Source organism: Camelus dromedarius, chromosome 12 (genome assembly GCF_036321535.1).
Source record: "Camelus dromedarius isolate mCamDro1 chromosome 12, mCamDro1.pat, whole genome shotgun sequence".
Lineage (NCBI taxonomy): Eukaryota > Metazoa > Chordata > Mammalia > Artiodactyla > Camelidae > Camelus > Camelus dromedarius.
Window position 1 is genome coordinate 4,288,178 of NC_087447.1, and position 7,668 is coordinate 4,295,845.

The window sequence follows — 7,668 nt, forward strand, 5'->3', positions numbered from 1 at the left end:
GAGCTCCATGACGTAGTGCTAGGAGGTGGTTTTATTTCTATCTTTTAACTGAAGTGCAGTCGATTTACAATGTTGTGCTGGTTTCTGGGCGCACAGCATAGTGACTCAGTTACACACACACATATTCCTTTTCTATTCTTTTCCATTATAGGCTATTACGAGATATTGAATACAGTTCCCTGTGCTGTACAGTAGGAACTTGTTGTTTATATGAGGTGGTTTTAAATAATGGTGACAAGTACCAAAAAAGACAGGAAAATGTTTATGACCCATGAAGTGAAAAAAAGCAGGACGCACGAGGGTCCGGACAGCCTGACGGCATCTGTTAGAAGGATGCAAACACGTGGCGGGTAATCGACAACCTGTTAAGGGAGCTGTGCTGGGTAAGCACAGAGGAGGAGTTTATCATTAGCCTTCACATTTTTCTTCAAGAAGAATCACTGTGATTCTTGGCTCCTGTTAAAGTGAGATTCCAGAGGTTGGAAGGGGCAGCAGAGTCAGTGATTAAAATAACTTTCAGCCAGAAATGGATTTGCACCAGCTCTGGTCCTCGCGCCAAGCCTCAGCCCCTCTTCTAGGAAAGCTGCGAGTGGGGAGTGGGGGGTTGTGGGTGGAGCTTCCAGCAGGTGCTCGGCACGTGGGAACTGTGGACAGAGAGGCCCCTGTCCCTTGTAGGCACCTCCCTCACAGCTGTTTCCTGCGTCTCTGTGGTCAGCCAGCGAGCTCTCCCGGGGCCGGCCTAGCCCTCACCAGCTTTCACCCAGCTCCTCCATCAGAGGGAGGTGGCCTCCATCGGAGCAGAGGCTGGAGGCCAGACCGGCCAGTGGTGGCCGATGAGGGGGTGGGGGTGGCCCCCAGCTCCTCTCGCTGCCCTCTGCTTCCTCACCTCAGATGGAGACAACCACCATACCCCACCCCGCACAGAGGACAATGATGGCCAAAGGAGATGCAAGTTATGAATAGTCCGGCTCAAGGGCAGGCTAGAAGGCTTTTCAAGAAGTCCAGGGGAGGCGGGACAGTATGGCTCAGTGGTAGAGCGTGTGCTTAGCATGCATGAGGTTCTGGGTTCAATCCCCAGCACCTCCACTAAAAAAAATGAAGAAGAAATCCAGGGGACACAGAGTGACCATATGACCCGGCACTTCCACTCTAAGAGGAGTGAAAACATTTTCACGTGAAAATGTGTTCACTGACGTCCACAGCCGTGCTGTTCACAACAGCCGGAAAGTGGAAAAAGCCAAATGTCCACCAGCTGAGGGGATGATTATGGATGGAAAAAAAATGTGGTCTACCCGTTCCATAAATCAGTGCTCAACGGTAAGGGGTGAACCCTAACACATGGATGAAGCTTGAAAACATTCTGCCCAGACAGAAGCCAGACGCACACAAGGCTACATACTCTATGACTCCATTTATATGAACCACCCAGAACAGGCAAATCCATAGAAATGGAGATTCGTGGTTGCCAGGGGCTGGAAAGAGGGATGAGGAGGGACCGCTGGTGGGCATGAGGCTTCCTTCTAGGGTGCTGATATGTTTTGGAACCAGATGCAGATGACAGGTGTAACACATTAAGAACGCCACTGGGGGAGAGCAGCAGCTCAGTGGTAGGCTGTGTGCTTAGCATGCGCGAGGCCCTGGGTTCTACCTCCAGTGCCTCTGAGTTTGAGGTTAACAGACACACATTACTATATGTAAAATAGGTAAATAACAAGGACCTACTGTAGAGCACAGGGAACTGTATGCAGTTTCTTGTAATGAGCTGTAATGGAAAAAAATCTGAAAAAAAAATAGAGGTATGTGTATGTATAACTGAATCACTTTGCTGTACACCTGAAACTAACATTATAAACCGACTACACGTCAATAAAAAGTAAGAATTAAATAAAAGGAATAACCCTGAATTGCTCACTTTAAAATGGTTTAATTTTATGTCATGTGAATTTTACCTAAAAAAGAAGTCCAGGGGGAGCTGGCCAGGGGTGGACACGGCAGCTGACCAGTGCCAGCAAGAACAGGAGAGCTGTCACCACCAGCACATCACACAGACACACCCAGCGAGGCTTCCGTCCAGCAGATGCACACAGGCATCTCCAAGGTCAGCAGAGCACACAGCCCGCAAACGCCAGTCAGCCACCCGACAAGGCTGGGAAATCCAGAATTCCTCACACTCGCACATTCCCAGGCATGCACAACTTCTGGGCTCCATGTGTGAGTTAAAAACGAGACAAATACAATTATTATTAAGAACACTTGGACAGAACTTCCTGAGCCATTAAGTCACCCGTCACCCAAGCCAGAAACGAGGAATTCTTCCCTGTCCCTCACCCCACGGTGGGTCAGACAACAAGTTCTGATGATTTAACCCATGAATGTTCAGTATTGTGCCCACCCCCACCCGATCAGCCCTCCAGACCCCTCCCCGTGGCCCTGCCACCACGATTCCTGTCCACCCCGGACACGTCCTCCGCATGGCTGTCCCCAGAGGAATTTTTCTAGAACACAAATGGGGCCACTCTCCCCTGACATGAGGCCCACCTCCCCCTCCTCCCGCACGTGTGGGACCCAGGCGCCCTCCTCCAGCCAACCAGGACCGCACAGGCCCAAGACGGAGGAAGCACGTGGCAGACCCCAGACCCAACAGGGATCGTTCTGTTGTGGCTACAAGACCAGTTCTCACCATCGTGGGAAACTAAACATCCCAAAAGGAGCACACGAAATACCAAGAATCCTACCAAATCCCAAAGGTCGGAGACGGTTACCATTTGACCTTATGATTTTCCATCTTTTTTATGCACATCACAGTGTTTTACATAAGCTAAAGCATGCTGAATACATCGTTTGGTGTCCTGCTTTTATCATTAAACATTAACAAAGTGACTCCACAATGTGATTGTAAAATGATTTTGTTTGATTTTACAAAGACATCTGCAAAAAGAAGAATTCCTAATTATTATGGAAGAACTTCTGGGTAAAGAGGGCAGACCAAACACATACCTCATCTGAAACTCACCCACGAGTCCAACAGACCCAGTCCACAGAACCACCGAGGCTTGGGAGTCTGGGGCCCTGCATGCTCAGAGAGTGGGGTGCGTGGGTGATGAAACAGGGGGCTGGATGAAAGCTTTTTGGAGAAGCAATCTCTCAGAGACAGAAAGAACAGAGGTTCCCAGGGCCTGGGGGAGGGAGGCGTGGGGGGTGATTGTTGAATGGGGACTGAGTTTCCTTTTGGGAAGATGAGAAAGTTTTGGAAGCGGACAGTGGTGATAGTTGTACAATATTGTGTAAGTACTTAATGCCACTGAGTTGTACACTTCAAAGTGGTTAAGATGATCAATTCTATGTTAAGCACATTTTAAACAGAATTTGTGGGGAAAAAAAGACGCCGTCAAATCTCATATCCTCCCAACCTGAGGGAAGACTCAGTGCGGGTCCCCTCTCTGCGGTGGGTGAGGCGGACACCCCTGCGCTGGGACCCAGGGCACAGTGGGGGCGGGGACTCTGCGCGGAGAGCCGGGCGGGCGTCCAGCGGCCGGAGGAACGGCTGGGGCTGCGCGCCTGCCCCGCCGCCGCCGAGGGTCCGACAAGTCCAGGGTGAAAGGCAGAGGCCGACCTCCGACCCCCAGCTCCGGGCAGCTGACTCTCCAGCAGGGCCCGGGGCCGGCGGGCCCGTGGGCGCTCGGAGGGTTCAAGCCTCACCAGGTACACGCGGATAATGACCAGGTCACGCGGAGGGCAGACGAAAGCAACGTGACGCGAACGCTTCGGGGAGAGGAACGCGTCGATCAGCACAGCAGCAAACAGCGCCTGAGGGAGGGAGGGAGGGAGGGAGGAGAGCGCGAGGTGGAAAGGAAGGACAAGGGGGGTTCTTACACCGTGACCACGCGATCGCGTGGGCAACTAGAACGGCTGGGCACGCAAGGCTGAGAAACAGCTCACAGAAAGAAAGCAAAGGACCGAGAGGCAGAGAACGAGGAGGTGAGAAAATGAGAAAACGGATCCAAGAGCAGCCCCAGGGACAGGGAGGGGAGAAGCCGCAAAGAGGGAACTGCTCGGCAAAAGGACCTAAGAAAATCCCCAGGGGACAGAGCCACCAAAGAGTGTTTGCGCTGGCCGCACTGGCCGCACCGGGAAAGTTCCAGGAGGCGCCCCGGGGGCAGACCCACCCCCGGGAGCTTTATAAACATTTCAAACTGAGCCGCAGGGAAAGAATTGCGTTTCCGTCACCACTTGGGACACACAAAGCCCTGAGCAAAAGTTTCATCAAACGAGGCGCACGTGGACGGGATTCATCGCACTCTGATAGCTGCCAGTCTCGTTTATTCTATTCTGTTTCATTGCACTTTTGGTTAAAACCCTGGTCACAACTCACCAGACTGATTTCACAGCCCACTGTTGGGGTGTGACCCACAGTTAAGAAGAAAGACCAGGAGGGAGGTTCGGGGGATAGAGCCTGCCGCACGGAGTCCTGGGTTCAGTCCCCAGGGCCACCATTTAAATAAATAAATAAACCTACGTACTCCACCCGCCCCCACCAAGATAAAACGAACTTTTAAAAAAGGAAGGAAGAAGAAAACTAAAACACTAAGCTAGAGGGGGAGGCAGATACTGTAAGGCTGTCGTGGTCAAGTCTCATGGGTTCCACTTTGCTGAGCTTTGAAACCCCCTCCATCCCAGAATCCCAGAGCCCGCCCTCCCTCTGACAACAGACTCCCGGCCCCTTGTCTCCATGTGGCAGAAGCGAGGAGCCAGATGAACTCCCAAGGACCCCCTGCCCTTGTTGAGAACAGCTGCCGGGCACAAGGCTGGAAGTTGGGAAACCAGGGCACCAGTGGGGTCCAGTCAGGAAGAACAGGCAAGAGGCTGGTTCTGGAGACACCAGAGGGAGCCTGTGAGGGGAGGCAGCTGCTGCTGCTGGAGTGACACTGAGAGGAACAGGAAAATAGGGGACCCAGGTCCCTCCTCCATCTCCCAGTCTCCCTCTGGAGCCTGCCACTGGCAGAGCAGGCGGATGAGAATGTGGTTGGCCGGGTGTGGGCCCAGCACCACAAGATAGAGGAGAGCGAGTGTGGAGAAGGAAGGCGCAGTGTAACAGCCGGTGATCCCTGATCCCCGGGTGGAGAGCCCAGCAAACGGGGAGGGGGCTGTGCCAGGATCCGGGGGACAGGGCAGCAGCAGAGGGAGCGGGAGACACGAGAGACACGGTCAGAGTCTGAGCGTGTTGTGAAGGCAGAGCAAAGAGGATCTGCTGGCTGGCCGCTGTAGGTATAAGAGAAAGAGGGGCTTGGGTGACTGTGAGATTCAGGGTGTGCAACCTCAGAGACAGAGCTACAGGTTTAGAAGGTGTGTCAGTGTCCTGGGGCGGCGACAAATGACCACGCCCCGGGTGGCTTAAAACCACAGAAAATTATTCGCTCATGGTTCTAGAGGCCTAAATCAAGGTGTCAGCAGGGCCACACTCCCTCCCAAGACTCTGGGGAGGACCCTCCCTGCCTGTCCTGCCTCTGGGGGCTCCGGTGTTCCCGGGACTGTGGCCTCATCCCTCCAGTGTCTGCCCCCGTCTCCACGTGGCCCTCTCCTCTCCTTGTGTGTCTGTCCGCTTCTGTCTCTTATAAGGACCCCGTCATTGGCTTCAGGGCCCACGGGCCACCAGGATGATGCCCTCTTGAGATCCTTAATTACATCAGCAAAGACCTTTCATCCAAAAACACCTTACTCATAGGTTCTGGGTATTAGGATGTGGGTGTAGCTTTTTCTTTTTGGTTTTTTAAAAGAATTACTTGGGGGGTATATCTTTGGGGGCCACCATTCAGTTCACTACCGAGGGGCAGACCAGGTGCTCAGACTGGGACATCCTGAGATCGAGATGCCTCTTAAATATCCAAGTCCAAGTGCAAGTGCGAGTCGGCCTCGGTTTGGAGCTAGGGGAAGATGGCAGAACGGTCCTGGGGAGCCACCCGCAGGTAATGGGAATGGCAAGCCCGGAGTGAGTGGCCCAGGCCCAGAAGCAGGCAGGCGCCGGGACTCAGGTGCCTGTGGTTCGCCGGGAGAGGACACCCAGGGGAAGAGGGTGCGGAAACAGGCGGGCTCAGGGGGGCTAAGCGAAGAGGAGGTCTTGGCGGGAGACAGGCACCTGCCTGACCCACAAAAGCTGGGATGCAGATCTCACCAGGGCCCTTCCGCCCCCGAGGCCAGGGCCGGCATTTTGAATCTCTGTGTCCTGCTGTGCTCTCTCCAAATTCCTGAGCCCTAGCCCCCATTAGCACGATGAATGCTCGTTTTATACCACAGAGTTTTGGGTAGATTTGTTATGTGGCCATGGCAACGGGAACCGCCTTTTTCCCCCCTCTGATGAATGGGAAAGCCCTGACAGGCGTTTAACTCAGTGTGACCCTGGCCCCTGGCCCCCGTCCCACCTCAGATTTGGCCCTTTTGTCCCCATTGCCCACAGGAAAAGCACCCCCGCTTCTTGCCAGACCAGGAGCCTAGAAGGCTTGCAGCTCTCGCCCCTCTGACTGCCCTATTTCTGTCTGTTTTCTGGAACACAGGAATGTTTATCTTTGGGGGGTGTGGCTCCTTGTTTTTAAAATTCTTTTTGCATTTTATTAGGACTTCTGGGTGTTGGGTCAGAGGTGGGGGTGAGGAGCTGGGCCCCAAACCTGGCAATGTCATCTTGACTGGAAGCCTCAGTTCTGTGCCTCCTGCCCTCCTCCCTTCATGATGGGGGTCAGGGGGGCCCCGTGGGGACTGCCCCTCCCGTGGCCTCCCCTGGGAGAATAAAGAACGAGATGGTACGACCACTGTTCGCAAGCTCACTGAGGCGGAGGGTCCTGCCATGGCCTGGAGGACGGCTGCCTGCCCCGAGGGAGCAGGAGACAGGCTCGTTCCCGGCTGAGGCCCCGGTTCAACTGCCTGCTACTTCTGTGCATTAAAGTATTTTCCCTGTGCACTCAGAGAGGGGCCAGCAGTCAGGACAGGATTTGCGAGGGCTGAGCCCCCTGGATCTCAGTGCTGGAGGCCGGGAGAGGAGACTTACCTGCAAGCCGCAGTCTCCATCCTCTCACTCCAGGAGAGGGTGTAAAAGACACCAGGACACCCCTCCATTCACTGAAAGGAGCGACCAGACATTCCCTGCCCTGGCTCGGCTGTGTGATCCAGACCTGGCCACCCTACGCCCACCCACAACCTCTGTGTGTCCAAGGCCACGAGCAGCATCTCTGGGCAAGCTGGGAACAGCAGCCGGTGCACGAGACTTGATAGGCAGGGCACAGATGGGTTTCAGCCCCAGCTCGCCCCCAGCAAAGCCCAGTCTGCACAGCACCACACAGAGGCCTGCTGCCGTCCACCCCGAGGGAGGCGAGCAGGGCCAGCCCAGGGGCAGGACCACTCTGCCGGCTGCAGTTTTCCACGTGGGGCTGAGGGCAAAAGCAAGTAGCATTACAGCCTCAGAATGGTGTGGGCCCCGTGTTTCACGGGGAACAGAGGGGCGCGAGAAACCCTTCGCTGGGTTTCTGTTTCTCTGAGCCCTGGAATCTCTCACTGCATGAAGAGACTCCAAGCACGCCTGCCCCATAGGGAGACTCAACTTCCAGTTTGCCGCAGACCCCAGAACAGGATTCTGAATGTTTCTGATCATATACTCCCATCAACAGCACGTGTAAAAATCAC